This window comes from Perognathus longimembris, chromosome 9 (genome assembly GCF_023159225.1).
Source record: "Perognathus longimembris pacificus isolate PPM17 chromosome 9, ASM2315922v1, whole genome shotgun sequence".
NCBI lineage: Eukaryota > Metazoa > Chordata > Mammalia > Rodentia > Heteromyidae > Perognathus > Perognathus longimembris.
In genome coordinates, this window is record NC_063169.1 from 43,028,685 (window position 1) to 43,037,824 (window position 9,140).

Consider the following 9,140-nt stretch of genomic DNA (forward strand, 5'->3'; position numbering starts at 1 on the left):
ATTTACTATTCATTGCCATTCCAAACCACCACGAGATTATTCTTTTATCCAGCTGATTAATTCTGGTTTTACAATATAGGGCATGATCCTTTTTCACTCGTGTGTGTGTGTGTGTGTGTGTGTGTGTGCGTGCATGTGCACATGCAAGTGTTGGTCCAGTGGCTTTAATACAGGACTTTTGTTTTTGCTCAAGGTGCTCTACCACCGGAGCCACAGTTCCACTTCCAGATTTTTGGTGATTAACTGGAGAGAAGAGTCTCATAGAATCTTCTTCCCAGGTGGGCTTTGAACCTTTAGATCTCATCTTTGAATCCTTAGGTCTCATCCTCCTGAGTAGCTAATATTACACATGTGAGCCATTGGTGACCAGATCCAATCAACTTTTGATAGTCGCCTAAGCAGATTCCATAACTTAGATATTGTAAATAATACTTCAATAAACCTGAAAATAAAAGTATCTCTAATACATTCTGACACTGACTTAACACATATACACTCAGAGGTGTTATAGCAGGATCATTTTGTAATTCTCTTTTCAGTTTTTCAAGGAACTTCTGGATACTTCTTCCATAGTGGCTAAATTAATTTACATTGCCACTGTAGCATAAGGGCTCCTTCTTACTTAGTGAATTTTAATTGATCATTTCCCGACATTCTATGGGTCCTTATTTTCAGCTCCTCTGTATGTCTTAGAGTTTCTATTTGATTTTAGACATCATATATTTATCTTATGGGTGACAAACATTTTTTATGCTGATAAAAATATTGTGGATTATTTCTGAGATTCAGTTACTTGAAATCAGTGCCTTCTTGCCTTATTTTAAGCTCTATTGAACAGTTGTAGAGCAGGTTTAACAAATAATTTTTATTGTTATTGTTAAGGTACTGTACAGAGGGGTTACCATTTCATAAGTCAGATAATGAGTACATTTCTTTTTGTTGGGGGACCATGTCATCCCTTTCTTTGCTTTCCCTCAGTTTCCCTCTCCTATCCCTGCCCACAACTTGCATAGGCCATTTTGCACATAATGTATATCGAGTAGCATGATTGCATTTGTTTTCCTTCCTTCCCTCCCTTTGCACTACCCCTAGAGAAGTTTTTTAATTCTAAGGCTAATTATTGCCACCAATGAACCAAGACTTCCTTGATATTTTATCCAAAGAAAGCTAAGTTTCTCATGTGTCTGGTAAGACAAACCATATTCCTAGGTACTTTAAAAAAAGGACCCTTATTTCTCTGATACTGTTAACAAAGACTCATTTCTCTGATGTTTTTGAGTGCTCATACCATTTCATTGTATATACAAGCTAATCTTGACTCTAGTAATACTACAGAGTGATCCTTGGCATCATCAGCAGTTCACCATGTATGAGAACATAGACAGTTTTCTTGCCAGGTCTCTCCCTATTAACTCTAACCACCTTTTCTCTACCTGAATTAGATGGGTCTTCGATCCATCTCATTCACTTAGCAAGTCTGCTGGACTCTCTGTGGGGCCAATAGTTCAGACTCACTATCAAGGAAATCAATCAGGAATCTTTTAGGCTTTGTGCTATTTGTCTATGGTCTCTCGGGAATCATTCTCCTACATTGCCTAACATTCCATGTCTTAAAAACCCTTCTCATATGTTTTGTTCATTATTTGGTTAAATCAAGCATGACAGTAAATCTGGTTCCTTTAACTTCATCTTGAGTAGAAGAAAGTCTCACAGGAGCTATTGAAACAGCTTTATAAATGGTTCTTGTACATTCATTCCTCTTACATTTTATTAAATTACTTCCTTGCTTAAATTATTCTGTAATTCTAAATTGCCACAAGATAGTGCCCAAATGTCTGTCTTTGTAAAGCAGACAGGTTTGTGGTGAAGCTCTCAGGAGCTAAATGAGAAAGAAAAAAAGCGCAGTATTTTGCGCCCATAAAAGCCAATATAGCAGCAAAACACTGTAGCATGCAAAAACATAATTGCACATTTCAATAAATTAGCACCAAACAAAAATCTTATTTAGCACCTTCAAATTAAGGAATACAATAATGCCTTCAAAACCATATGCATTCATGTATAATATATTTTGTGTTGATTCTTTTTCTCTGTTAATTGTTATAGCCATACCAAGTTATACAGTGTTTTGGAACCTTTCTAGCCTGGAGCATTCAGGGGTCACATCCCTATAAAATTTTCAAACTGAACAGTAGGTATCCAATCTAGGAAGAGAAAAAGTAGTTGGAGAAAAATTGTGATTTCCTAGACAAAAGTAACTTTTACCTCCTTCAACATATTAAGCATATACATGTGTACACAGAGATTCAAAAAAGTGACTACTAAAAGGATAAAGGATAGATATTAAACTTATCAGAAAATTATGTGAAAAGCTGTTCTATTAAACTTGAAGAGTATGAAAATTGGATACTTTTCTAGGCAAAAATGACTACTCCAAAAGAAGAAATCAAATATCTGGCTATACTATTGATACTGAAAAGATTTTAAGAAACTTAGAAATATGGTTAAGAGAACTATCCTGTATTCATAATCTCATGGGTGCTTTATTTTCCAGTTTTTCTCAGAACAGATGATTTTGCTTCTGTGGAAAAATCCTAGGTTTAGAAAATGGTAGAAAGCTCCAGTCTGTGAAGTATTAAGTAGCAACATGAGAACCTGTAGGTTAGTTCCATCTGCAAGTATGAATAAACATATGAGAACATTGATTTATATTTAATGGAAAATAGCCAAGTAGAACTTCCTTTGAGAATAAGTAGATAACACCAAATCTACTAATGTAGTTAATTTCATCAACATACTATAAAAAGCAGCTGATAATTTTCTGTGATACGTGAATTACTAATTTGTAGGTTAGTGAACATTTTTGGAGCACATACTATATACCAGGCACTATTCAAGTTCTAGGTATTCAGGATCAACACTACAACATCTCATCCATTGTGAAGTTTACATTGTAATAGTAGAGAAAGGCATTAATCATGAAAAATGTAAGAGTATCATTTCTGGGCCTTTATTTAGGAAGTTTTGTCCTGTGCTAAGGAGCCCAAGTGTTTCTCCTACTCCTTCTTTTAGTGTTTTAAGGGTATCTGTTTTTATTTTGAGGTCTTTGATCCATTTGGAATTGATTTTGGTGCAGGGTGATATATAAGAATCTAGTTTTAGTTTGTTGCAGGTGTTGAACCAGTTTTGCCAGCACCATTTGTTAAAGAGGCTATCTGTCCTCCATCCTATTTCTTTAGCTCCTTTATCAAAGATTAAGTAGGCACAGTTCTGCGGGTTCAGTTCTGTTCCATTGGTCTTCAGGCCTGATCCTGTGCCAATACCAAGCTGTTTTTATCACTATAGCTTTATAATACAGCTTGAAGTTTAGAATTGTAATTCCTCCAGCACTGTTCTTTCTGCTTAGGATTGTTTTTGCTATTCGGGGTCTTTTATTGTTCCATATGAATTTCTGGATTGCTTTTTCTATTTCATTAAAAAACGGTGTTGGGATATTAATTGAATTTGTAGATAGCCTTTGCCAATATTGCCATTTTGACTATATTGATCCTCCCAATCCAGGAGCATGGGAGGTTTTTCCATTTCCTTAGTTCTGCCTTTATTTTGTTTTTCATGTTTTTAAAGTTCTCATCATAGAGATCTCTCACTTCTTTGGTTAAGGTTATTCCTAGGTTTTGTTAAATGTTTTTTGAGGCTATTGCAAAAGGAGTTGCTTTCCTGATTTCGGCCTGGTCTTTGGGTCATTGGCATAGAGAAAGGCCGTTTATTTTTGAGGGTTTATTTTATATCCTGCTACTTTGCCAAAGTTTTGGATCAGCTCTAGTAGCTTGGGAGTAGAGTCGATGGGGTTCTTTACATATAGGATCATGTCATCTGCAAAGAGAAAGTTTAACTTCATCTTTTCCTATTTGGATTCCCTTTTATGTTTTCTTCTTGCCCAATTGCTCTGGCTAAGAATTGCATCAAATTGCAGCTTCTGTAAGACAAAGGACGTAGCTCGCAAGATAAACAGAAAGCCCACAGACTGGGCAAAAATATTTACGGCCCATACAATTAACCAAGGTCTCATATCTAATATATATGCAGAACTAAAAAATTTAAACTCCTCCAAAACAAAAACACAAAGAACCAACAGCCCCCTCAACAAGTGGGCTAAAGATTTAAAAAGAGACTTCTCTGATGAGGAAATAAGAATGGCAAGAGACATATGAAAAAGTGCTCTATGTCACTGGCCATAAAAGAACAGATACTACACTTGATCTTAGCCAAAAGTCTGAGAAGCGATCACTGGCCATAAAAGAAATGAAAATCAAAACAACATTGAGCTTCCACCTCACCCCAGTAAGAATGTCCTTTATCAAGAAAACTAACAACAACAACAAAAAAGGTTGGAGGGGATGTAACAGACAGCACAAGAAATGTACCCAAGTCCTAACATATGAAGCTGTAACCTCCCTGTACATCACTTTGACAATACATAAGTATTAAAAAATGTAAGGGTAGCATTTTACTATCACGGTGCACACTAGTAGATTCTGTGACCAAAAGTAAAAGGCAAAGAAATACAGCTTCAAAGGAAGAGCCAGGTATTTTAAATGCTGAATGAGCAAAGCTTACTCAGAGATCTGAGTGTATAGTGTATGATGTCCAGAAGCTTGTCAAAAAAGTACCTTAGTAAACTTATTATCTCCAAATGATCTTACAAAGGAATTAAAATTTAGCAGGCTCATTTACATATACTGTGCATCTTGATTAGAGCCACCCTTTCCATCCTCCTTTTCCTCACCATGCTTCTCCCCCACATTCATGTCAAATTTCCCATTTCCTTTTTCAAAAGGTACACTGACTATTAAGCCTTTATTTGTCCACAGTTCTCTTTTCCATTCATCCTTCTGCTCCAACTAACCTATCCATGTTTCAACTGCCTCATGTTCATTTTATTAATCTGTCTATTAATTATTCAAAGAGTTTACCCCATGAATTTTTACTCTTCTACATACACTATACCAAGAAAGATGTTTTCTGACAGATATAGCAAGATGAAGTCCAAGGTGGAAATGAGAGTGTCATGTTACAGGGACAGTAGGAAAGAAATATAGAAGTACAGCAATTTACTAGAAAGAAAGAAACATAGTATGGAGGCATAAAAGAAATCAAAGGCCAAATCACTCTAAGATTTTATTTTAAGTGTTGAAGGTTTCACTTGGAGGATTTTAAGCAGGGAAATGATAGAATCTATTTCCATTTCTTAAAATGCTCAGATAGGAAAGGAAGCTGTTCCAGGCCACAAAAATAGAAATAGGATCGGGTATCAGACTAGAAACAGATTTGCCAAAAGATGAGGTACAATGAATCAGGTCTCTTCTGAGAGAGGATTTCAGGAAGAGAGGGAAAAAAATTCAAATCAAGCATATATTCTATGTAAAAGTAAAGTGACAGTGACAGATGCTGTAATTATGCTTAAAATGTTGAAAACTTCTCAGTGCCTTGCAACAAGTATCTTATTTCTTGATCTGAATTGTGTTTAGGAGGTGGGGGAAACGGCTCCATTCCATTTTTTCCTCATGTAGGTCCCTGGCTGACGAAGCCTTCACAACTATCATGAGCAACAATGTCAGGGGCAGCGATGATGACTTAAGCACTGAATGCTTGTATCAGGCCTGTCACATGTTTCCCAGCTTTCATACAAGGACAGACAGTGAAAAACTGAAAATAGTGATTGTGAGTCCACATTGCTTAGTATTTTGAAAGGAGGAAGAATAGAGATAAGATCAGTGAAGCAATTATTCAATTCAGTATGAAAGGCACAAAGATAATGAGTCAGGGCAGGAACTGAGGGGAGGGAAAAAACACTAATCAAAGCAATAAATGTTAGGAGAACAGACAGAGAAAGAAAATGCACCACACACAAATAATAGCTCTCCAGTTGCAGTCTGGATAAAAATTTTGTTCTTTTACAAAACAAAAATTCTCTTAAACTAACCTTTTAATAGGTTTAGCTAAGGTAAATAAAAGTTCTCAGAGACTGCAGAAGAAGAAATAATGTATCCATCAATTTCACCAATCAATATATATCTTTAAAGGTCATCCATTGTCAGAAAACATTTCCTGTTTAAAAGATGTAATAAATATTTAGAAAATGAATCCAGAATTTATATGAAGACACTATGTAGAAATCTCATTTCAGGAACAGAAACAAATAATCTCTATTATATTTCTAGCAAAAGTCCTCATTATTGCCATGGCCTATGAGCAGTACTAGAATGTGGAGGAAAACAATGATGAAATTAGTGTAAATTTATAGCCTAGTATTGAGCCATGAGATTGTATTTCAAAGAAAAGGTCCTAAAGTAATGCATTATCTAAACTAGAGGGAACTGAGCATTTGTGGTAAACATGTTTAAAAATCTAGAAGTGAACACTAATTTATCAATAGAATGTATATAAATTATTTAATTCAATATTCCTTTCCATTTGCTACAAAAGTCCAGGACGAGGAAATGCTGACTTGGCATTGCCACTACCACATGGCAGTTTACTCTACAATCATAGAGAGGTTGGGGAACAAAATGGACTCCCTTCCATTTTTATTAAGGCTACATGGATTTGCTGGAATGCGCTTTTTTCCTCCGTTGAGAGATAATCACTTGCCTGAAAAGAACAAAGCAGAATGTTGAGAAAATAAAATTCTACTTCATCTAGCTTATACAAATTTATGGTGTGTACTACCCCTAAGCTGAGTTATTAATCATGAAAGAAGATGTGTCAAGCATACATCAAATGTTTCAGTCGATTTTCATATAGACTTGAACATTAAATTAGGAATTTACTTCCCTAAAATTTCAACTCTGAGGATCATCTTTGAGGACATCATTTTTTTCCAGTGTTCTCATCTCAGAAGGGCAGATGACTTCTTAGTTTGTTCAGCTGTTTATTTATTTTCAAAGGAAGTAGTGACTTCTAAACTCCTCACATCATGAGTCATAACAGAAGCTATCATTCCTCTTGAAAGAAAAGGATAGGTGGAGAGGGGAAAACAAAGAAAGAAAAACAAAACAGGAAAGACAAAACTAAAAGTTCAGATAGCATTTCCTAGCCAAAGGAAAAATCATCAGAGATGAGTGAAATGTAAAAGAAAGAAAAGGGAGAGAGATGGGGAGGAAGAGAGAGAGAAGGAATAATTGATCATTAAGCAGATGAGATTGATCAGATATTTCAGTTTTGAAACTTATCTGAAGATATAAAATATGCCAGGTATTCACAAGAGAGAAGAAAGACAAGTCAAGAGACATGAAAGATACATGGTAGTTTCCAAAATTATATATGCATACATATATACACATACATTGACATATGTGTGTATATACATATATATATGAATATGTGTATACACATACATGTGGTTATGTATGCTTGTATATATGTATAATGTGTGTATATAATGGGTGTTCAATCCATATATTATATATGAACATATATATGTTCAGTACACACACACACATGGATTGAGCACAGAGTCTTGTTCTTGATAGTCAGGCACTCTATTCCTGAGCAATACTTTCAAAGTCTTTGTAACATATTTGATTCTTATGAAAAATATTTTGGTCTTTCACAAAGGTGAATAGAAAACCTCTGAATTGTTAAACAGTTTTTTAAATTCAAGCAAATAGGAATGGCAGAATTAAAATAGTTATCTCAAGAGTAAATATAATTCAATCTACAAATTCCAATGCAAATATCTCCAAACACACAGCAGAAATGGAATCTAGAATTTTTTCCCTTTGGAAAGCATGCTTCATTCCAAGTTTTTGAAACAAATATTCAAAAATTAAATTTAGGTAAATGGTTATTATCTTTAGAAAAAGTAGTGAACTAGTATGGTAGAGCTTACTCTTAAGACTAAAACAGAAGTATACAAAACATAAAATTCTCTTTCACATACATACAAACCAGAAATGCTTTCCCTATGAGAAAAGCAAAGGGCAGTTTTTGTCTTATTCTAAATTCGGTGAAAGATCCACACTCCCTTACTGAGAAAACAAAGTCATGTTTCTTATCAGTAACATATTTCAATTAATGGAAAATAATTTCCAACCCTCACTCTTCTGAATTTCAGTCTTTCTAGAGTGTCTATATATTTCTCTCAGCGCATAGCACATATATCTAAGAAAATCACTTAACTAATAACTAATAATGTTCTAACAAAAGGCCTGGCTCAGTACTAAAGCATTAAAAAATAAAATTGCAAAATAGTTACAGAGTTAAAATTATTGTGGTTTAGATAAAATTAGACATTGAGTAGCAAGTTTTATTCTCTAGGTTTTTGTTTGAATAAATGATGATTGCTGATTTGAGTCTACATAATCCACTAAAAGTGTGTGTGTGTGTGTGCGCGCGTGTGTGTGTGTTGGTCCTGAGCCTTCAAGTCAGTGCCTAGGCATAGTCCCTTAGCTTTTTCACTCAAAGCTAGCGCTTTACCACTTTAGCTACAGCTCCACTTTTGGCTTTTTGATGTTTAGTTGGAGATAAGAGTCTCCCAGACTTTCCTGCATGGGATGGCTTTAAACTATGAGCATCAGATTTCAGCCTTCTGAGTAGGTAGGATTACAGGTATGAACCACTAGCAACTGGGAAGCCACTTCTTTTTGAAGGGTATATTTTGCTAAATTCTAATATAACATGAATTTTTTTTCCTGGGTGCCTTAGCACATAAAACTCTAAGGGTTACAAAGAATTCACAATCCAGATAAAATATGTTCCATTATTTCCTAATCCTATTATCTATTCATTATTTTTGAAGCACATTTTTTAATAAAAATTCTGAACACTCATTCCAATCCAATATCATTCTCCCTATAGATGGGAAAACATTTGGCCATTATTCAGTGTAAGATTAGAACCCTTCACACCACGTTTTCACAGCAGCATTCCAAGTCTCCTTCTTCTCTTCCTTACTATAACCTAAAACCACCCCTGTTTATTGTAAACACTTGCCAGCAAGTTCTGAAGGATGTCCAGTTGCTTTCTCAGCTTGCTTTTAAGAATCCTCACACACGGCACAAAGCTTTCATTCCTTCCCTTGAAGTAGTGGTTACCCAGTTACCGTTCAGCTCCTGAAGTCTGAGAAGGTCTTTCTTTCT

General features: G+C 35.1%; 1 pseudogene; it reads right to left on the minus strand.

The window, feature by feature from the left end:
• Positions 1-4,154: 4,154 nt before the first annotated feature.
• Positions 4,155-4,285, minus strand: LOC125357816 (annotated as a pseudogene).
• Positions 4,286-9,140: the final 4,855 nt, after the last annotated feature.